This window comes from Balaenoptera physalus (assembly GCF_965194825.1).
Source record: "Balaenoptera physalus genome assembly, chromosome: 1".
Lineage (NCBI taxonomy): Eukaryota > Metazoa > Chordata > Mammalia > Artiodactyla > Balaenopteridae > Balaenoptera > Balaenoptera physalus.
In genome coordinates, this window is record NC_138882.1 from 146,872,310 (window position 1) to 146,896,687 (window position 24,378).

General features: G+C 40.8%; 1 long non-coding RNA gene across 1 annotated transcript; it reads left to right on the forward strand.

Moving 5' to 3' along the window:
* Nucleotides 1–9,522: 9,522 nt before the first annotated feature.
* LOC309641201 lies at nucleotides 9,523–21,870 on the forward strand. Its single transcript, XR_014252557.1, has 2 exons — nucleotides 9,523–20,247; nucleotides 20,314–21,870. It is a non-coding gene; the product is annotated as an uncharacterized lncRNA (long non-coding RNA).
* Nucleotides 21,871–24,378: the final 2,508 nt, after the last annotated feature.

Here is a 24,378-nt window from a genome sequence, read left to right on the forward strand (position 1 = left end):
AAGCCTCAGTACTTCACGCTGATCATGGATCCATATAAACAAAATGTGCCCCTAAGTGTGCAGAAATGGTGCTTTATGGAGTCTGGAACACCTTCACACCCACAAACGCATTTTATGGTCACAACAGAAGCTTGCCGTTCCCACAGAAAGCCACTATTTCAAGTTCCTCTGCCTTTGCATTCGCTATTCTCTCTCCTCCACCTGTAAAAATTCTACATCGTCCATCTGAAGTACCTCCTCCTTGAAGCCCTCCCTTGAATCCAGGTAGAATTAATCACACCTTTCCCTGTGCTCCCAGAGTGCATTGTACGCACATGCCTGCCGTTTTCATAGGTACTAACAGTAGATGTTGGAATATAGCTTTGTATCCCCCACTAGAACGTGGCTTCCTCAAGGGCAGAAGTGGAGTCTTATTCATCTGTGTGTACTCAGCATTTAGCACCCTGCCTGGTACAGAGTAGGTGGTCAACTTGGTAGACATGAAATAAAGGCAAGCAAGGCAGTTAATATTACCTCCATTTGAGAGAGGAGTGTACTGACGCTCAAAGATGGATGAGTCCCCTTGCCTAAAATCCCTCAGCTAGTAAGTGATGAAGTTAGAATTTGAACCTACATTAGTTTGACTTCTAAACCTATGCTCTTTCAGTTCTGTGATTGACAGTCATCTTCATTATCATCACCATCACCATCACCATCACCATCACCATCACCATCATTATCATCATCATCATCTTCCCACTGACAGCACTGGGCCTGGAACATAAGAAATACTAATTGAATGAATAAATGCACTATTGCCATCATTATTATTATCACTCTCCCCTTCTTGCTACTTAACACAACTCCTCTCTCATACCTCCTGCCATAAGTATTTGTTGACTCCTGAAGCATCCAGTACATCCTAAACTCCTCAGTATCTTCTGTTCTAGCTAGCACAGTTCTGACCTATCAGCACTTAACAATAGACTCATTGACTTGACTTGTTGACCTTCACGTTCTAGAATGAGGAAATGCCCCCGAGCTGAGAACTCAGCACACTTCAGGGAAGAGGGTACACAGCTTGACCATATCCTGAAGACAAAACTGTCACACTTAACATTGCAAACCAAAAGTTTAAAGTTAGTGGGGTAGAGTGGAAAGAACCCTGAACCTGAGAGCCAAAACCCTTGGTTTATGTCCTTTTGTGTTGATTTACAAAGTAAGTTTGGACAAATCCCATTATAACTCTGAGTCTGTTTCTTTGTGTATGAAAACAAGAAAGGTAATATTTTTACTTCCTTCACAGGTTGGTATGAAGGGTGGTATGGTATAAGATTATGTGTGCAAAATTGCTTTCACTCTGGGAACTCTTCCTCATGGGCAAGACATTCTCGTTATTAAAAATAGAGGGAATAGAGTCATGAACTAACAAAACAACCTATCATCTTCCTACTCCACCTAATATTTTGGTAAATCATAGATCTCAAGTTCACTTTCCTCTCTTTAGAGCCATCCAGGATTCCAACATCCTTTGACTGTGTGTGTGTGTGTGAGAGAGAGAGAGAGGGGAGAGAGAGGAGAAAAGAAAAAAGGCAAGGAGACTAGTCATATTATTCTGGAATTCTGGAAAGCATGTCCAAAGGGGATCACAGGATTTGACTCGTACACAGGCAGCTCTTATTTGATGGTGTGCTATTTTAAACAGTTCTCTGTTGGGAGGCTGGCAGCTCTGATTGCTGCCTTTTATCACCATCGTTTTCTTCATGCATAAATCTAGTCTTTGTCCCTACCTTCTGTTTCCTTTCTGCCTTTGAGCTGAGAAGTAAGCAAGAAGCAATTTAGTAGCTGGGCTGGAGGGGGACTGGGTTGCTTCAGAGACATTCTTGGTTTAATTGACTTGTTTGCTTTCAGATGAGTCATGTTCAGTCTGAGTTGTTTTCCCTTAACTCGATGTTGGTGGTGGGTTTTTTCCTTGTTATGCTTCTTTCTTTTCTTTTTTTTTCTTTGTCAAGCACAGTCAGTACTTGTTCTGATGGAGCACAGGCCTGACTTTGATGGAAACAGTCTGTCTCTTCCTTCCTGAAATTAGAAGGAGGTATTCCTCACTTGGCTGCATTTGGATGATGGCTGAACTTCTAAATCCCCAGTTTTCTCATCCTCAAGGTCAAGCTTAACCAAATCTTTCTATCCCCACATTTTCCTGTTCCCCCTGCTTCATCTGCCCAGAGGTACTTAAGGCTCCTGAGGGGATCCTTTCAAACAGGTGTTTACGTTCTTAAATTTCTAATCTGGATATTTCTGGAAACAGGTAAACAGAGCCTCTGAGTTCAGCAGAAGAGTCTTAGCAGCAGGGGATGGGAAATCTACCTGCAGAATAAAAGACTGAATTAAGGTTTGGCAACGGTCAGTCCATAGAGGAACATAAGAAACTGTTCAACACAGCTCCTGACACCTAATTGTTCTCATAAATGTTTATGGGTGATGCAAGGGAGGGAGGATGGAAAGAATTGAGGGGAGGGGTGGAGGGACATCTCCTTTACCGACTCCCTCTTTTTTTTTTTTTTAATTTATTTTTATTTATTTATGGCTGTATTGGGTCTTCGTTTCCGTGCGAGGGCTTTCCCTAGTTGTGGCAAGCGGGGGCCACTCTTCATCGCGGTGCGCGGGCCTCTCACTATCGCGGCCTCTCGTTGTGGAGCACAGGCTCCAGACGCGCAGGCTCAGTGATTGTGGCTCATGGGCCCAGTTGCTCCGCGGCATGTGGGATCCTCCCAGACCAGGGCTCGAACCCGTGTGCCCTGCATTGGCAGGCAGATTCTCAACCACTGCGCCACCAGGGAAGCCCCCGACTCCCTCTTTACCTGATGTAGACATTGGATTTCAGAGGCCTCTGTCCTGGTCCACCTTCTCTGTCTACCCTTCCTCTCTACACTCTTGCCACTCAAAATGAGGTCTGCACCTGCATCACCTAGGAGCTTCTTGGATATGTATACTATCAGGCCCTACCCCAGACCCACTAAATCAGAATCTGCATTTTAACAAGATTTAAATGCCCATGAACACATCCAGTCTTACAGCTTCAAATACGTGTTTGCTGGTGGTTTCTAAATATGCTTCCTTAACCCTGATGTTCTCAGGAACTTCACATTCACGTCTCTAAATGCCTACTGCACCAGACTTTCTTACTTGAAAGCTAACATGGAGTCATCTCCAGCTTTATATGACTGAAAGACAGTTCTTGACCCTCAAAACTACTTCTTCTCTATTATTCCTCTTCTCCAGAAATGGCACTGCCACCCACAAAGTTCCTTAAGCCCCAAATGTGCATGTTACTTTAGATTTCTCTCCTTTCCTCACCACCAGCATCCAATTTATCAGCTAGTGTTGTGCATTATTCTTCTAAGCATATAGTCAATCCTCCCACCTCTCTCTGTTCTTACTGCTATAGACCTAGTGCAAACCACCCATCATTTTTTTTTAATTCATTTATTTATTTATTATTTATGGCTGTGTTGGGTCTTCGTTTCTGTGCAAGGGCTTTCTCTAGTTGTGGCAAGCAGGGGCCACTCTTCATCGCGGTGCGCGGGCCTTTCACTATCGCAGCCTCTCTTGTTGCGGAGCACAAGCTCCAGTGAGCTAGTCTCACTGTCTTAAATGTTCTTTCTTGGTCTTACCATACTGGTTCTTGCCTTGTTAACTCAAATCACAGCCCAGATGTCACCTCTGTAGAACAGCCTTTCTAAATCGTGTAATATAAATTTTCTTCAGTTACTTTCTAGGATAATAAACTGCATAGTACTTGTCACTGGTTTTGTATTGTTGGTTGTTATGTATGAATATGTATATTTTTTAAATTTCTTTTTTAGAATGTAAGCTCACTTTAAGCAGACCTCGATTGTCTTATACCAGCTATAGTGTTATGGCACACAAACAGGCAAGGTTCCTGCAGACATATAGACAACATATAGGCCAATACTATCATTCTACACGTAGATTATTGAATAGAACTTTTCTGGTTGCCCAGATTGGCAATCAGAACCCAAAGTTCAGGTCAAAGGGAATCAAGTGCCGAGTGAATGAGGGCAGACACTACTTTGAGGACTTTGGAAACCTCAACCTTCATCCCAGTTTTCATCTCCATCTGTTTCTGTAAAGCTTGCATAAATAGAAGACTGAAGAGGAGAGGAAGATGGCCAGGATTAGAAGTTGTTGGCTTGGGAGGAATACTGTGGTCTTTTCTTTCCCTCCCCAGTGGATGTTCCCTCCAGCTAAGTGAGGAGACTTCCAAGAGAAGTATTGATACTTACAGAGACTGGGGTGCTTTCAAGAGGGGAGATGGGTATCTCATTTCTAGTTATCAAGCACAATCAGTGCTGTTTATCACTACAGCGGACTGGCTGATCTGACCCCTGCTTTTCTAGGTGGTCCTAAGACTTTGCATTTGCCTAAGATAGAAGCATCACTTGATTTCTTATAACACAGGAGGAATTAATGGCAACCTAGAGTTAGTCGAGAAAAAAGGGAAACAACCCTAGGTAGGAGATACTTATACCATATTGTCTCTTTCTCTACCCCACCATCCCAGAGGAGGAAGGGAATGAGGGAGGTGTCCAGAGACTGTACAAACCTTCTCTTCACCCACAAGTCCCTCATACCTAGGTCTCCAAGGTCAGGAGTGAGAGGAAGAAGTGAGCATAAAATTGGGATGAGATAACTGATCCAATCTGGGCTGGACAGTTTAATTTGTGAAAGTGACCAGGAAGGTCAGAGGTCTGTCAGACAGTTATTAAGGGGTAGATTCATCAGAGCTTGAGGGAAAAGAGTGATGGGAGAAAAATAAAATTCTTCCATGGTTGCATCCCATCAAGTTCAATCTGGTCAATAAACTAGCTGCAAATTTCCACTGGTAGACCACAAAGTGTATAATCTATCTAGAGATAATTAAGGATGGAAACATATAACCTTCTCATTCACATTTACCATTGTATGGAAACCCTGAAATTGAACTGTCCACTTCACACGTGGAGACTGGCTGGTGAATTTGGCTAAAGGGTCTTGGAAATATTGTCTTATGGAAAAATAAGTTGTGGGTTTGCTTCTATATTTCCTTTTAAGTTTCTTTGAAGTCGGTATGGCATCTCCTAACAACCTCAGAATACTTTAGATCAGAAACCACTTCTGAGTTATTTCGTAATTTTTTATCATACCTAGGAAAGGACCTGGCACACAGGAGACATTCAGTAACTGTCCATTGAATTAATCAGGAAATGAATTTATCAATTCAGTTTGATTATTATAGCTAGACTTTGACCAGGTGAGTTTTCGATGAAAAATCAGCTAATTGAGGGTAGGAAGGTTAGGATGCAGATTCCAGGGATGCTATTCCCTAGCTGTATGAATTTGGGAAGTTACACATTTTTCTGAGCTTTGGTCTTCTCGCCCATAAAAGAGCAACATCTATTCCTGTGTCGTAGGTTGTGTGGATCAAATGAGGTAGCACATATAAATGAACTGAGCACACAGAAGTTATCCCAAAATGTGTTTTTGAAGCTGTAGACTCAGGCACAATCTTCCTGGACTCTAGTGTCCACAATTGTTTGACAAACATTCCCTCCTCCCTCTTTCTTCCTCCTCCTCTAGGTCCTCCTAGATTATAAATGCAGGCTGAATCCACCCTCTCAGACACATAAGAGACACGTGTGAGTAGGCCGAAAGACCTTTAAGAAAAGACCAATATTTGCATATCTATTAAAACTACTCACTGTTCGGCTTGTTTCATTACAATTTCTATTTGGATAATGTGTAAGGTCAATACTATCACTGTTCTGGAAAATTCATTTTTTATTAAAGCAAAATGCACTGTATTTATAGAGATAACACCTTAAATGCTACGAGAGAAGGTGCACCAATTACACTGGTTCCCTTGATGGGGCAGGTTTACGTGCTCCATGTTTTATAATATGTTACAAGAAGAGGGATCTTTGCTTGTATCGATGTGTTTCAAGTGTTATCCTTGGGCTGAATGTGAATAGGGCTGATACCTTGACCATCCTTTTTAGACCTGGGAGCACTGAGATAACCACATTGAGAAAAGAAAAGGGAAAAACAAAAATAAGAAAGGTCCCTCGTCTGCACGTCTACATCTGTTTATTCCCACTGCATTTCTATCAGTTTTCCCCTGAGCTGCTTGCTTGTCTCTCCCGTTAGACCACGAGCCACTATATAACAGGTACAGTGTCTGCCATCTACTAGAGGCTCAACAAATATTTGTTGAATGAGTGAAAATGAATGCCTGACACAAAGCAAGAGCTTGGTAATTGTCTGTTGAATTGTTTTTCTCTTCAGGAGACAAAATGGCATAATAAAGGAAAAATGCACATAGACTTTAAGCCAGGAAGTCTTGAATTCAAATCCTGGTTTTTATTGCTCACTGGATATGTGGCAATGTATTTAGCTAAATGGAATTCAGTTTTCTTTTTTATTAAACAAGGGAAATACTTGTAATGATTACAGTTCCTGGCACATAATAGATAAAAAAATGCATTATAATTCCAATTCCCTTCACTTCTTTCTTTTTGGTGAACAAAGAAGAAAGTAGAATCGTTGGTATTTTCTTGTCATCCTATTCTGCTCATGTTAACAAATGTAATTAAAATAGGGAAAATCTTTTCGTGTATGTGTTTTATGGTATTTCCTACAAAGGTTTTGATTTCTGTTTTTTTTTTTCTCCATCCACTAATTTCCACTAATTTCAAACTCAATAAACAATTGACCAGCCTGGTTATATCGGTATAGTGAAGTCTAGGGTTCCTAAAGCAGGATCTTATGGATAACTAAAGTCTGTGACAGCACTAATATCAAGGTAGCAGTGGGGTTCTCTAGTTATTTTTAATATATCAAGAGGTTTAAGGGAAACAAAATGTTTACTTGTTTTAAGGTTTCATGTGCTAACTCAAACGTCAAATCTATGAGTGTTTGGATGGAATGAAATCAAATTGAAATTGTAACCTTGGTTATCTCCTGATGATAAAAACATCAATAGATGTTTTATAGTATTTTGAATCATTAAAACAATGGGAATATGATTTCTTTATACCTTAAAAATGAAGTTTATTTGAGAAACTAAATATTTCAAAACATGAATTCATGAAGTGAGCATGAATAAAGAATGGGGCCTTTGGGAAAAGAGTTGTTGGAGTTTCCTAGGATAGATCCAGTGTTGCATGCAGTGCGTCCAGTTATGCACTGCATGGCGTAACTCCAGGCACTGGTGTTTATATAGATTTCACTGTGAGTGGTGACTCCTGGAATTGTGTAATGTGTCGTTCTTGGTCAGACTCATTTTTTTCTGATAGTCTCTTGTGCTGGAATGAAGCAGAAAGAGCTGAGTCTGCAGTTAGAACTGGCATCCATTAGCTGTTGCCTTTGATCAAATCTCTAAACTCTGAATCTAAGTTTATTCATCCCTAGGTGATGGTTCCTTTCTCTACAAATGTTAGACGCACACCTGATGTCTGTCTACTGAGAGTCTGAGCATACTGATGGGTGACTAATTCTATTTCTTCATCAGCATTTTTCAATCTTCAATAACCATTTATTACTGTTGCTAATAGGAAGGCTCGATTTCAGACTTAATTTCAAGTATGGCACTTGGAAGAAGACATCAGCATGTATACATGGGTCACCTTTTCCCTACATTGCTATCCTAGCAATGTAGATCAATTTAGAGGAGGCAGGGGAGGTATCTGGGCACAAGAGGAAAAATGAAGGTTTCTGGAGAAGAAATCAGTGCCTCCCGTGTGTGTCCACTGGAGGACATACCTTGTATGTGCTGTCACTGTAACCCTGTGAGTCAGGCCAGACTGAGACATGTCTGGGATAAGTGGGTGCCTCAGGCAGGCCAACAACAAGGCATCCCTTCACACTGATGGATTTAAAGGACAGGCTGCTGCTACAAGAGGGAGGAGGGGAGAAGGAGAACCAGTGACCAGAGTGGTCAGTTGCTCCTCATTTTTTCTGAACAATTTAGTAGTTTCCCTCTGGCCCTGAACTTGCAAGCCTTACCTACTGGCTTCCTCACTCACTTCCCCACATCCAGGAACAGCTCTGCCATTACCTAGATTCATCCTCTTTAGAAGTGTTTATCCAGTAAGACTCTAGCAGTCCCGTTATGGATCTCAACAGCCCCACCCCTTCCCAAGAAAATCAGAATTGACCTTCCTGCCCTGTACAATGTTCCACGTTACGAGCATCCTGGCTAAAGTTCTCTTGCTTCTAGCAGGGCCCCTGTTGTCTAGTGTGGCCCCTGCTCTCAGAGTTGTTGCAGATGAGAGTGAGAAGGCCAAGAGCAATTTTATCCTATGACCCTCCTTTGATCTTTCCCAGCTGTTTCTTGTATTTGACTCTTTGAAGGTGGGGGCCATGATTATATGTGGGCTTGTGCAAGAACCTTGCTTAAACTTGAGGCTCACACGAGCCCCTTTCTTTAAAAGGATGCCTGTTCCCTTGAAGCAGTCAGGTCCAGATGTTGAGCTCGAGAACTTCTCTTTGGACAGGGCTTGGATAGCTACTGCTGACAATTGCTACTGACAACACTTTCTCCAGTGGGCACTTGCTCAAGCCCCTTGACTTGCATCCTGGGATGTGGGAATATGATTCAGGTATGGGCACCAGAGCACTGACTAAGGCACTGGGTACCACTTCATGGAACTAAGGGAAAAACAGAGACTCAGGCTAAGGAGCTCAGATACTCAAACCAAGACCAAGGTTCTAACATGGTCGGCATCCTCTTGTTATGTGCCATTAAGGTCCTGGACTCACAAATTTCTCCTGAGTAGGAACAGTGTAAGTTTCCAAAGACTTGGGTGGGGCTTGTTCTGCAGGTGGGGTACAAGGTGCCCCCTTGGAAGTGAAGAAGCCTGTGGGATGTGAGCCAGAGCCTTTCCTCACTCAGAACCCTTTTCTGAACTCACCTTTTCCATGAGCCTTCCCCAGATGAGCTGCAGCCAGCCAAGCACTCCAATCTCCCTAACAACATCTTGAATATCTAAATCAGGGTCAGCCACCTTTCTGAAGTCTCCTGCCAAGTCTTCCTTTGCTCATTCTAATTCAGGGTCTGAAAACCTTTCAGGAGTGGCATGCCAAAGACTTTATTCACTTTAATTTAGGGTTTCATGTGCCAAAAAATATTCCAGCGTGTGTAAAGTCTCACTGTAGTGTGAAGCGAAAATCACTATATAACCATACCATTAGAATCACAGAATCAAAATGCTGGATAACTGAGTCCAAAGACCCCATTTTAAAGATACAGAAACCGGGGCCCCAAGAGGACAACAGTGTTACCTGAGGTCTCATAGTCAAGTTAGGAGCAGACTCAAGATCTTCAATCTGAAGCCCACTTAATCTTCAGTTTTCTTTTTACTCTATCACTGTCTGTTTTATAAAAGCAGATTGAGCCTCAAACAATAGAGCTTCAGGTCTCGATACCAAAAAAATGAAAATCTGAAACAAAATCAAAAGTTTTTCTTTTTTTTTTCTTTTTTTTTTTTTGGTAATTCTTGACATGGATTTCTCCAGCATTGAGAGATGTCTAGCCTCACGTGATTTAACTAATCTCAAGGGAAGGCTTGTGGTTTGGTGGAAAGAACATAGACTTCCTTGGAAGTCTCATAGACTGAGTTTGGATTCAGTTCAGCCTCTCTATTTTGTAATCTTGAGTACATTATTTAACTTCTTTGAGACTCAGTTCATTCAAAGGTAAATATGGAAAAATAATAACTTCAGAGAATTGTTAGGGGGTGTATTCATCAGGGTTTTACAGGAAACAACTCATGTTGGGTGATTCAATAAATGGAATTTTATATGAATTGGTCATAGAGTGGTAGAAGGAGCAACACAGCAACCTGGGGAAGGTGAGGCAATCCCAGGATTTGAAAGGGTAGGAAACCACTAGGCTAAAGGCAGTGTTAACCAGAGACCTGGTGTCAGAGCCCAGTGGAAGGCGGGACCTTGGCAGGCAGCCATCCTGGGGTGATCAGTCAGGACCGGGAGGTACTGAAGAGGCAGGCTGCCTGGCAGGAGCTCAGATCCTGGTTTAAAGGGCTGACTAGGGAGCTACAGCCACTGCTGGAGACTCTGCCTAAAGCAAACGGGGTGAGGTGAGAAACGCTCTGACTTCTCTTTTCCCCCCTTCTTCCAATATCCCCCACTGCCTCTAATTGGCTAAACCCTGCCTCTTGGCAACGAGCCTTGGACTTGTAGCTGGCGAGGGTTAGCCTGTCTGTGGTAGAGAGTGGACTGGGGAAGGGTGAGAACAGATCCTGAGAGCAGACAGGAGTTAAATGATTTTCTGCATATAAAGCATCTAGCATTGTGCACGAAGGTGTTTTTTGTTCTTTGGTTTTTATTTCTTTTGCAAATAACATCTTACATAGTATCTCAATACAGGAAGTAGATAAAAATGGAGCATGTCAATAAATAACATTCTTCAGGAACTTAGGGTTCCAGAGAAAGCCCTTTGAAATGTACTGATTCATTCCAATCGTCGAGCATATGTACACATCCATTCTACCATATCCCGGCATGCAACCATCAGCTTGATTAGCTCTAACGATAAATACTATGTATAAAATAGATAACTAATAAGAACCTACTGTATAGCACAGGGAACTCTACTCAATGCTCTGTGGTGACCTAAATGGGAAGGAAATCCAAAGAAGAGGGGAAATATGTATATATATAGCTGATTCACTTTGCTGTACAGTATAAACTAACACAATATTGTAAAGCAACTATACTCCAATAAAAAATTTTTTTAAAAAAGAAGATCATTTGATTGAGTTAAAAATAATATCATTCCAGTCCTAGAACCTCTTACTAACGAGTTATGTGACAACGGACAAGTCATTTAACCTCACTAGACCTCAGTATTCTCACGTAAGAATGGTGATCCTCCTCCCCCTTATGACACAATTACTATGCTCCAGGAAACCTGATTGAGCCTCAGAGGATTATCCTTACCAGCTGGCTCAGAAACTTTTTGATCTGAATGTGGTAACTGTCAACTCCCCACCAAAGTCAAGGTGGCTGAGGCTGGCTTCCTATGTGCACCTTATTCATAGCAATCACCATCATCATCATCATCATCATCCCCTGTGTTTCATAAAACGCATCTCTGTCACATATTTAAACTTCAGACAGCTCAGTGAATCATATGATAAAATTGATGATAAAATTGAAGTGCAGAGAGGTTAGGTAAGTTGCCCAAAGTCAAACAGTTAATAGGTGGCAGACTCAGGTGTGAATTGCAATCCAACTTCAAGTTCAGTCCTTACACTTATAGATTGCTCTCTGTTCCACCAGTGTGCCTACTGATTTCTTGAGTTTTAAATGTTTCCATACATGGTATTTCATCTTTTCCTTCTAACAGGCAGTTGTTCTTATTTTCCCTTATGTTTACATGAGGATACTGAAGTCTAGTGAGGTTCAATGACTTGCCCACGGTCGCATAATTCATTAGTAAGAGGTTCTAGGACAGGAACGACATTATTTGTAACCCAATGAGCTTCTCATCATTAGAGCTAATCAAGCTAGTGGTTGCATGTCAGGATATGGTAGAACAGATACTTATGTATGCTTGATGATTGGAATGAATCACTGTATTTCAAAAGGGCTTTCTCTGGAACCCCAAGTTTCTCAAGAACATCATTTATACACAGAAGCTCCATTTTTAATCTATTTTCTGTGTGGAGACACCATGTAAGATGTAATTTGCAAAAAATTGTTTCAATGCTTTATAACAAGAGCAAGTTGATTCCACTGACTAAATGACGTTCAAAGTTTGTTTGTGTTTTTTAAAGCTCTGATTTTACAATATCATGCAATAACATACACCAGCACACATTGCTGTTAAAACTGCAATACGGGGGCCCTGTGTGGAGGACAGGATCCTCTCATAAAAGCTGAATAAACAGCTATTGCAAGTTCAGTGGGTGATGGCATGGGCGCCTTCATTTCCGCTTCTAGCCACGGAAAATTTTGATCAAGCTGCAAGCCGCCTGCCCATTCATCTGCAGCAGGAAATGGATTTAGCGTCTGTATGGGCTGGACTCCCATATTTATCATCCAGTTAGGCCTAATCAAAATGTTTTCCGTTTCACCTGGTAAGTGCAAAGGGCTCGGAGGAGGGTCTGGGTGGTGGTGGTGGGGCCCCATCACTTTCTCATCACTGAGCTGCAGTTGTTAAAAGTCCCATTTTTCCTCAGTGTCTCATTCAGAGCTGAGACAGGCAATCTCTCCTGATGCCCCTCCTCAGCTCCCTAGAAGCTGCTCTTGGCAGCAGCAAAAATCTATGGAATTGACCCAGGACGGGGAGGGAGGAGGGCAGATTGTGACCCAAGGAAGGCTCAAGTCACAGGTGAAGCTCAGAACTGATAGATGAAATGAACCTCTGAGCAGGAACCTCCTTGGATAATGAGTGGCTACAACCTCTTGGGATGCGGGAGGGATGGGGAGGGGAGGCCCAGAACTCCTCTTCAGCATGGGGGGAGCTTAGGAGGGAGATTGGAGTATCTCTGGTCCCTGGAGTAAAGAGGAGATGGGGGGAAGGGCTGCTGATTAGAACAGAAATGTGACAGTCATGCAAAGCTTCCAGTTGGATTTATGCATCTTTTGCCAGGATGCTGGGAGGAGGGTACTTGACAGCCCCCATTAGAGGAGGAGGAATGGAGGAAATTAAGCATTGTTATGTTAGGGGAACGCCCGAGACTAGGGGCTGGAAGAGCCCCTGATGAATTCATTACTGAGGAAGTACTGTTTTCATGAGAAAAACAAATAACGCAGAAATTCTTCCACTTTGATGCAGCAGACTCTGATTTGGACTGCACCAGGGTGAAATATCCCCATGTGGCTTTCAGTATCCAGAAGCAGACATAATTCTTTTCCTTTGCTGGTGTTATAGGTGGCATGAGGGTGGTGGAAAAACAGGAACCTGCAGCTGAGTTTTGGTTGGCTGGGAAATGGGTTGTTCCAAGTAGTGGTGAATTAACAGTACTGAGAGAGGCCAAGCACTGTGGTCCTTGCTTTAAGGTGATGGAGAGAGCCACAGATGTCTTTTGATCAGGGGAGTAAAGAGATCAGAGCTTTGCTTCTGAGGATAATCCTGACAGCCCAGTGGAAGGTGGGCTGAAGGGGCTGAATGGGAGCTTTTCCCTTTTTGTTCATTGAGAAGCAGATGCATTTATTGGACGCCAAGCAGGGAGGCCCTTCGAAGCCAGTCACAGCAGTAGAGTAAGGGAGGGTTAAGAGCCCTAGCCTGAATGGGGAAGGATGGTGAGAGGGTGGTCGAGAATGAGAATATTTTGAGTATTTGATGAGAGCCTGTCTTGTGCCCAACACATATCACCTCATTCTGACATTGCAACCATCCTGTAAGAGAAGTATTAATATTCCCTGTTACAGATGAGAAAACAGGCTCAGTGATGTTAATTAACCTCTCAACATGACTGTAAGCAACATACACGTTTCATCTGCCAAGAAAAGAGAAAATCTTCCTCTTCCATCCACTCACCTCAGGCTGCCATCATTTTTCCTTTGGAGAAATGGGGTTTTACATCCAGAAGGGGCTTTTTTGATTACCTAGTTCTCCCTTCCCCATTTTATAGAAGAGAAGACTGAGGCAGGGAGTAGAGGCAGAGACAGCTCAGGTCTGTGTCCTCTCATGCTCAGCTGGCCATATGAACCGTCCTCTCATCTGAGGCTCACGCTACACGCCCAACAAGCAGGAAATTGACTTACAGCTATTATGTTCCTGGGGCAGTGCAAGATGAAGTGATTGTCAAGAATCCATCCCATTTTTCTCCACACCACTGGGACACCAATGTCATCTCTCATCCCTTTTATCTCTGATGCTTAATGATCTTCCTTCATCTTTATCACAAGAGATACTTTCTTTAAATCACCTACTGTGTGCTCAGGAGCCCCCTTCTATAACATCAATTAATTTAGTCCTCACAAAAAATTTATGAACTGAGCAGCATTTTTTTTTGCCTATTCATATTATTCTATAACTTTTTTTATTGATGTATAGTTGATTTACAATATTATGTTAGTTTCAGCTACACAGCACAGTGATTCAGTTATATATATATATATATATATATATATATATACACACATATATGTATATATATTCTTTTTCAGATTCTTTTCCATTATAGGTTATTACAAGATATTGAATATAGTTCCCTGTGCTATACAGGTTTATCTATTTTATATATAGTAGTGTGTATCCGTTAATCCCAAACTCTTAATTTATTCCTCCCCACCCTTTCCCCTTTGGTAACTGTAAGTTTGTTTTCTATGTCTGTGAGCCTGTTTCTGCTTTGTAAATAAGTTCATTTGCATCATTTTTTTTAGATTCCACATATAAGTGATATCATATGATATTTGTCTTTGTCTGACTCACTTCACTTAGTATGATAATCTCTAGGTCCATCCATGTGCTGCAAATGGCATTATTTCATTCTTTTTTTATGGCTAATATTCACACACACACACACACATACACACACCCACCCCACATCATCTTTATCCATTCATCTGTTGATGGACACTTAGGTTGCTTCCATGTCTTGGCTATTGTAAATAGTGTAAGCAGCACTGTTTTGACAGCTGAGAAAACTGGGGCTCAAAGAGTTTAAATAATTTACCTACAGTCACACTACTAGGAAGTGGCACAGCAGGATTCAGACTCAGGTTGGTCCCATTCCAAAGCCTCCTTCATGAGAAGGTGTACTCCTCCTGTTTTTATGCCATTTTATTATTAAGCAAACATTTTGGAGTGCCCACTACATGTCGAGTACAGTGACAAGCACTGGAGACTTGCACCAAAGGTGAGAGATTCATCCTGTGCCCTCACTGAAACCTTAAAAGGAAGGACAGAAGCTAAACAGCAATGTTTCTATTCTCTCTTAATAATGAATAGAACAATTGTGTCCACAGCACTTGAGAGTTCACAAGGCAGTTCATATTCATTATCTTAGTACACCCACACAACAGCCCTAGGAAGCACACAATATCTGTCCCTCTCTTCACATATAGAAAAAAATATGGGAACTAGAGTCAACAGACTCACAGAGGTCAGGTGAGATGTGTAAATCCACACAGCTGGTAGTGTAGTCTGACTTCTCGCCCACTGCTCTTCACACAGCACAACATGGATTGTTTCTCTTCTTTCTCCTCCCAAGCTTTTGTCAGCTAAACCTGACCCTTCCTTTTATTGGGTTGGCCAGAAAGTTCATTCGGGTTTTTCTGTAACATCTTATGGAAAAACCTGAACGAACTTTTTGGTCAACGCAATACCTCTGTTGACACTTAGTCTTTAGTCTCCCTTGTAGCTATAAGCTGACATCTTGTCTTCCTCACTTTAAATAAGACTGTACATATTCATACTTTTCAGACCTGTGATTCCTTATGTGGCCTTCTTTTCTCCTTTAGATTTTGTGTGACTTGAGTGACCCCTGAAAACCATTCTGTTCCAATTCAAAGTGTAAGTCTAAGGAACTAAAACAGGTCCTATAGTGCACAAAGTTCTCCCTCATTCTCTTTTTATTTATTCATCCATCCACCCATCCATCCATTTATCCATCCATCCATCTGTCCATCAATCCTTTCATCTGCCCTCCTCCTCCCTCCTTTCTTCCCTCCGTTCCATTTCAGTTTTCCTTCCTTCCTCCCTTTCAGCTATCCATACATCCATCCACTAAACAAATATATACTGAGAATCTACTACATATTGGACACTGTTCTAAGTACTAGGAACATAGCAGAGATCAAGACATACAACTTTCTTATATTATAGATTTTATAGTAGGGCAGACAAAATATAAGTAAGAAAACATATCAAAATTTCAGATATGTAGTGGTAACTGCAGTGAAGAAAATAAAATGATGAGGTAGAGAGTGACTGCAGGATGATACCTTAGTTTGAGTGGTCAGGGAAGGCCTTTTGGATTAAGGGATATTTGAACTGCAACCAGCTCTTTCAAGATCTGGGGGGTGATCTCTTTCAAGATCTCTGTCTAGGCAGAGGGAATAGAAATTGCATAGGTGATCTTCTACCCACTCTCACTACCAACTCACTAAATTAAGGTCCACTTGACTCTCCCAATATTTTTACCAGCGGAAAAAATGCAAGGATTCTTGCTGACCCAATCCCATTTTATAAAGAAGATGATGAAAGACAAGATTGCTCAGGGGGCCTTCTCATGATCACCAGGGATGGGGGTAGCAAGGATAACATGGTGTGATCGAAAAGCATGAGCACTGGGAAGAAATTGGGAAGCCTGGGTTCTGAGTTCAGCTCCACACTAACTTGTTGTGAAAACATGCAAGTCACTTTTCCAATGCAACCATTGGTTTTCTCAAAAAAAAAAAAAATTAGTAGTTATAGAATCTAAACACAGAAACCAATGTAGAAAGTAAGCAAAATAATAATGCTAAAATTTATTGAATGCTTATATCATACCAGGAATTATTCTAAGTGCTTTATATACAACTTTAATCCTCCCAACAACCCTATAAATACTGTTATTATCTAAATACTAAAGGCAAGGCACTCAAGGCACAGGTGGTTAAGTAACTTACCCTAGTCTCACAGACAGTAAGTGGTGGAGCTGGATTCAGACGTAGGCTATCTGATTTGAGTGCCCCAGCTCTTAAGCCTTATACAATAATCCTTCTCTCAAAGGGCACTAGAGCAGGTGAGCTGGTTGAAGTTGAAGTCAGGAGCCTTAAGCCTCCCACTTCCATCTTGTCTTCTCCCCAAAGATGTTTCCCTGGACCCTGGACTCTGTGAGGAAAGGTTTGAAAGTCTGAGGACAAGAGAATGGTAAATGCTTTTCCAGCCTTAAAAATTGTGGTTCCAGGAATAATCAGGTCTCAGCTGGCATCATGAAATGGGACTCTAGAACCATTTCTCATCAGAGATCATGAGTGTCCTGGGAAAAGGGTATGATTAGGGATGGGGCACATGTAGTGGCCAAAGTGATTTCACCTGGTGGAATCCATCTGGCTGAGGATCATTTAAGGTTTGCCAGGGGAGAACCAATGTCTCTCTCTGACCCTTTGTGAGGCAGACCTGGGAGGAAAGAGAGTTCATTGAGATCAGGAAACAGTGGACTCTCCCCAGACCACCTCTACTAATGTTTTCTCCTCTTTCATTCAGCCTATATGCAGTTTCCTCTCTCCAGTTTTCAAAATTGATATTACCACACTGGTTCACGTGGACCAAAGGATCCTCCTTCCTATTCTGGGTAAAAAAAGGACAGGTTTTCTTAGTTCCACTGAAGTGAGGTTGGCAGGGAGTACGGTGTAGTGATTAAGCTCATGGATTCTGAAGTCAGACTGCATGAAATTAAATCCCAGCTACCTCTATCATAGCTTCTAATCTTGAGTGACTTTTAAACCTCTTAGTTTCCTCATCATAATGGGACAAGATATTAACACTCTTAACTCATATGGTTGTTAAAATTGTTAAAAAATTAAATGTGATAATAAGTGTAAAGCACTTAAAGTATTGACTGACATTTGGTAACTGCTCAGTAAAGTCTTTTTTTCTTTTTAATGAAGCACATATTAGAAAGGTAGGGAAACTGGTATTTTTACTTAATACATATTCCTTATCAAAATTTAACTGAACTTTGATCCCAGATGGGGTTGGTTGGTCCAGTTTACATTTAATTCATTTACTAAAAAATTTTACTGAATATTAATAATTAATAATAATAATAATAATAACTGAATTTGGCCAATGTGGAACATACAAAGAAAAAACATCATTTTACCCCACCCATCCCCTGTTCTTGCTTCGATCTCACTCTCTAGCCATTTTTTCTCCATCTTTTGGAGTACTACCCATGCAGTGAGGTAGAAATGGTAACAGCCTCAGATTTGAGAAACCTAGTAGTTGTAGATATAAACTTAGTATTTGATGATTATGAGACACTGAATAAATAAAACCTCTTTGGGTCTCAGTTCACCCATCTGTAGAGTTTTAGACTATCTGATACCAAAAACCACTTCCAATCCAAAGATTCTACAATCCCATTGTTCCCTTAAATGGAAGTTGAAGTGGAACTGAATTCACCAATGATCCCCAGTCTCTCCTTTGATAGCTTTCATTATCTAATCCTTAGGCATGACTAGATACTCCTGGGGCAAAAGCAAGCTAGAGTTGGAAGGAGTTAAGTGATATTACTAGAGACATCAGACCTAGGTTCAAATCCAGATTACACTATGTAGTAGCCATGTGACTTTGGAGAAATTTCCACACTCTGAGCTTCAGTTTTCTCAATTTTAAAATAAAGACAATAAACATATTTATCATGTGTAGTTGTTGTAAGGACTGAATGAGAATCAATGTATATTAAATATTTAATACAATGTTAGGCTTTAATATGTGTCCCATTACCATGATTTCTATGAACTCATTTGCATACCTCCTCTATCCCTTACTGACACTACATTCTAATTACTTACTTGCATATCTACATCTTTCCTTAACAGTGAGCTCCTAGAGGGTACAGACTCTTTTCTCCTTTCTTTTGCCTAATGCCTGATGCAGTGCTACCAGTATCTTGACAGATAATCAATAAATGTTTATAGAAACCAAGTAAAACATGTTGGTACATAGATTCATAAATGTTTCTCCCCACTTTATTTTCCAAACACTAAAAACACAAAAGAAAAATAGAACCACCTAAACCAAGTATGTAAAGATGAAAAAGGCATATTTTTGTTGTATGACAAATTTCAAAGATTTCATCAATACAGAAAATAAAAACAAAGAAACAGAGTTCTAGGAACATTTGGAGAAGAGGGTCCAGCATCCCATAGAAAACTCCAACCGCCAATGCTAGTTGATTCAGCACCATGGACAGCCACACCAGCATTTCAGGGATGCCAAGTCTCTGGAAAAGGGCAAGAGTTGGGGCTGGAACATATGAGGCAAATGGGAGACTATTGATGGATGAATCTAGAGAGGTATGCAAGAGCCAACTCATGACTGCAAGATAAGAGGTTTGGACATAGCCTATAAGTAAAGGAGGCATGAACAGAATTTATGCAGGGAGTGAAATGACCAGATTTTAATCCTAGAAAGAACACTTTGTTTGGGTGTAGTGTGGAGATTGTATTTGGGCAGCCAGTGTTAGAATACAAGAGATCATTTAGAAGAGAGTTGCAACAGCTTGAGCAAACAGTTATGAGGGCCTGAACTGGGTATACGTGGTGGGAGAATGAGAGAAAGGGGAAAGTGTGGGAGATAATAAAGAGATGGAATCAGTGCGTTTTAATGGAAGGAGATTGAAGGAGGTCTAGGAGGCCTTCAGGATTTTTGTTTGGGCTATGAGCTTTGAATAATGGAGAGTGAATGAAATTGAGAGCTAAAAAGTATTGAAGTCAGATTTGATAAATTGAGTTGGAGATGTTAGTGTGACGTTCATGTGGAAATGTACAGTGAGCAGTTAAGTATATGTGTTTGGAGTTTGGAGAAGAAAGGATGAGATATAATGAATATTGAATGAAAATCTGTTGTGCTGCTATATTATGCTAATCTGGCTCAGACACTAATTATTGATTCATCCACATTCTCATTAGGATGTTGCTGATCACTGGAGCCCACAGGCATTGCCTATTGATAGTAAATCCATACAGCCTGAGGTCATAAATCCAAGCTGACCAATTCACTGAGACACTGTTTAATCTTTTGGGCTCTTCCAAGATTAAGCCATCTTCAAAGTTTCTCAGATTCTTCCTGAGCTGTGGCCTCTTCCACTTACAAATATCTAATTTTCGTGGCCTTATTTTGCTAGAAACTCAAGTGCTGCTGTCTGTAAGTAGCTTCATATATGTGGACATTCCAAAAGCTGCAACTCACACTATCTCTCCGGCCATCCCAGAATCAAATATTCAGAAAATCTAAGATCTGGAAAGTGCTCTTGCAGAAAAGTACATTTATAAATGGAAAATGTGAGGCCAAAGCAGAGAAAGTGACTTTCTGGGGTTCCCATTCACTCAATAAAATGTTTATTTATTGGGTGTCTACCGTGTGCCAAGCACTTTCCTAGATGCTGGAAATACAATAGTGAAGCTGAAAGATGTGGCTCCTACTCTGTTTTAGTGAGTTTATAGTCTACCAGGAAGGAGAGAAACACTACTAACCAGGACACTATCACACAGCTAGGGAAGTTACAACTAACTTAAGATTAGGTATCTTTCCCCACTGCATTTAAAAAAAAAAAAAAATCTCTTGGTGAATAGCAGTGTGTAGCAGAGCAAAGATTCTGATATCAGGTTTGTCTAACCCTAATTCCAAGTTCTTTCCAATCTATTATTTGCCTCCTTTATTAATAGGTAATAGAATTTGCTTAAATCATGGTTGAGGAGTAGTTAACGGCATGAGTCAGTTTACCTGGATTCAGATCTCAACTCCTCACTTCCTACCTCTGTGACCTTGGATAAGTTACTCACCCCATCTGAATATTAAGTTCCACTCATCTGTAAACTGCAGATAATCCCTACATAGGGCGTGCTGTGTTTAATAAATGATACTAATTTGTATGTTTTAGATAAACTCCAAGGTTCTTTCCAGTTCGAAAAATGGTCTCTATTGCTTTCTGCTAAGGGAGGCTGGGGATATGAGTAAAAGAGCATAAGCCTGGGAATTAGAATTATTGGGGCTTAGTCCAAGCTTTGGTCCTAAATAGCTGGCAGTTTGGGGCAATGATGTGACTTTTCTGGGCCACAGTTTTTCCATTCTTCAGTTGTGGTTCAGGTTACGTAATCTCTAAGGTGCCTTCTTTTTAACTGATGGACTGTTATGAGGAAGGTGGGCCTTATTTTGGGGTATTATAAGGAAAGACTTGGAAGTCTTAAGCTTGACTGTCATATGACACACTTTCCTCCTTTCCCTTAACTCTTAATTTCTGTGCTTCAAGTTACTGCACATTGCGTTTATCCAATGAATGATACTATGTGGGTAATGTACTGCATTAACTGGGTCTGCACGGGGCACAGAACGTGTGGCCGTAAGTTGAGAAGAAGACACGGGTAACCACCCAGCTGTTTTATCCACACAGGCCTCAAGTGCACAACATTTTGAATATGCAGTCTGCAGCAAGATGGACATTTCAGCAAACATCTGTTGAGATTCGTCTTTTTCCAGTACCTACTATGTGCCAAATTTTTCCACCTATGGAAGACAACTCTGAGAAGCAGGCATTCCATTTCACAGGGGAGGAAACTAAGCTTTGAAGTAAAGTGACTTGATGGAGGTTGCACTAAGAAGTAAGGGCACAACATATATGGATTCCAACTCAACTTCCAATGTCAAAGTTAGTCCATTCTTGCCCTAGAATTTTATTTCTATTTCCGTCTGGGGTAGTCACAGCAAATCATCCCTGTGACACGCGATTCTGTGACTTGGGAAGTTGAGAAGCCGCACACTCCTTTCAGTATAGGCTCTTGTATCTTTTCTAGATGAGGGAGAAACTATGATGATTAAGAGGCACAGGTCCACCTTAACTCAGCTGCTGTCCGTGTATCTGGGGCTCTGAAGTTGTATTATTATTCTAATGACCTCATCATTCGCATCCTTTCAGAGGGAGTGGAGTGGGGTGGGAGGGTGCGGTTGGTAGGGGGAACAAAAGGAAGCTGAATTCAGTACAAGCTGATCACCAGAGACTCCTGAGCCAAAGGCTTTTTGGTTCAAGGAGCCTGGCTCATTAGGGTGACATGTCTTCCCCTCTTTACCCTCATTACTGTGCTTTTATTATTGTCCTGGAAAAATTGGGGAATGGATGTCTCTAGCACCTGATAAAGAACAATAGAAAGGACTTCGTGGGTGGGTTGGGGAAGAACAGAGAGAAGATGTTTACAGTGGAAAGCCGGAAACTCTAAGATTCTCTGACAAAAGCATAAAAGCAACATTCTTTAGAGAAAAGCACCAGAATGTATTTGGTCAGAGATATCTTTCTTTTACTGATCAGCTCTCTCATTTTTTTTTTTTAATAGCTTTTACCACAGAGTTAATAAAATCAATGTTAGTTTGTTTCATGGAGTAGAAATAATCTTGAAAAACTTAGCTGTGATTAGAATTTCTAAAAGGCAATCCTATTCTTCCCTCTTAATTCAAATTATAAAATTGGAGAAGTATTCAGTGGAAAAAATATTGGCCTAGGATATCACAAAATCATTCTTAAGATTGCAGCATATCTAATAAAATCATGCATTTAAATGTTTAAGTATTAATTTTAGAGTTAATAACACTGCAAAATCTTCAGTGAACAGCAACTAAAATATTTCTGTTTGGAAAATTATCTTAAAGTCTTACAGAACAGGAACATGCTAAAAATAGCACTAAAGTTTTAGCTTGACAGATAACATTAACTGAGGTGAGGAATAAAGGAGAAAGATTAAGCTGGCTCAGGATGGGGAAGATTCACAAGTTATCCACATACAAGTAGAAAGAAATTTTATAAGGTTTAGTGAAAATGTCAGACTCTCTTTCTCCTGGGCCTTTGAACATTTTCCCTTTTGTCTGGATAATTTTGCTGTATTTCATCAATCTCTAGAACTCCCTAAGCCCTTGACTCTACTATGTTTTTCCATGGCATTTATCACCTCCTAACATAATATAAAATATTTTCATTATATTTTTGTTTGCCTCTCCCATGCTCCCCTGCCAAATGTGACAGGACAGGGAGGTTGCCTGCTGTCATCACAGTTGTATCCACAGCACCTAGAACCGGGCCTGCTGTGCAGAAAAGCCTTGATAAATATTTGTGTAATGGATGAAAATTCCACCTCGTAGGGCATCTCCTCCACGAAACTTATCCTAAACAAATTTCATCTTGTACTTACTCCATCACAGCACTTTTAACACCATACATTTAAAAAAAATAAATTGAAATACAAGTAACATAAAATTAGACCATTTTAGAGTATATAATTCAGTGGTACATTCACAATGTTAGTAGATTTAGCACATTCACAATGCTGTGCAAACACCCCCTCTATCGAGTTCCTAAACATTTTCATCAGCCTAAAAGAAAACCCAGTAGCCATTAAGCAATCTCTCCCCATTTCCCCTTACCCCTTAGCACCTGGCAACCACCAATCTATTTTTTGTGTCTATTTCATATAAATGGAATGGTACAACATGTGATCTTTTGTGTCTGGGTTCTTTTAGTTAGCACAATGTTTTCGAGGTACATCCACGGTATATAGTATGTATCAGATAGTCATTCCTTTTTAAGCCTGAGTAATATTCCATGGTGTGTGTATATGACATTTTGCTTACCCATTCATCTGTCAATGAACATTTGGGTTATTTCCACCTTTTGGCTATTGTGAATAGTGCTGCTATGAAGAGCCCTATGCAAGAATTTGTTCACACCATATTTTGATTGCTTCTTTTCTAATCTGTCTCCCCTACAAGATCATGGACTCCATGAGGGCAGGGATCCAGTTTTGTTTTTTTCACAAATACATTCCCAGACGGAGCTGTGGCCTGGAAAATATTTGTTCAATGAATGACTTGAATACAAAATGTCCAACTCTCTTGAATTTTTAATGAAAAGGGAATGATTGGAATTTCCTAAATTAACAGGGATGTCACCCCTTTAAAAAAATTCAGTAATTCCACAAATGTAAAAGGATATCTATGCATTAATTCTATATAAAGCCTAGTTGCAGGAGAGGGGAGGGAGATGAGGATCACTGAGAGGAATGAAGGACTCAAGAGGGGCCAGGAAGGAGGATGCAGCAGACAGAGGTGTAAAAGCATGGGGAAAGGTAGGGTGTCCAGAGGGCTGAGGCTGGGGCAGCAGGGAGCTCAGAGATGAAGGACAGGGAACAGCTCTCAGGTTGCTATATGCCTCTCAAGCCGAGAGAAGTTGAGAGAAGTCCTCTCTGCCCCCAAGAAACAGCTTTTTGTCTTTCATTTTCAAACATCAAAGTTTATTTCTGAAATAAGGGTTTGCTTTTGTGTGGAATTCTGTAGTTGTTCCCCAGGGGTTCAAGAGTGACTTTGGCTTTTAGGAGAAACTTTTGAAATGGAGAGTCGTCTTCACAATTGTAGTCATTATTTTTTTTTTAATTGTGGTAACAAAACACATAACAATTTTACCCTTTTAACAATTATTAAGTGTACATTACAGTATTGTTAACTACATGCATGTGGTGGTACAACAGATCTATGGAACTTTTTCTTCTTGCATAACTGAAACTCTAAACCCATTGAACTTAAGTAAGCATTTATTGGACACCTACTGTGTGCCTGCAATAAAAGGAAGCCATTGTCTATCTGGGTAATTTGCTCCTTTGTCCATTTAAATCTGG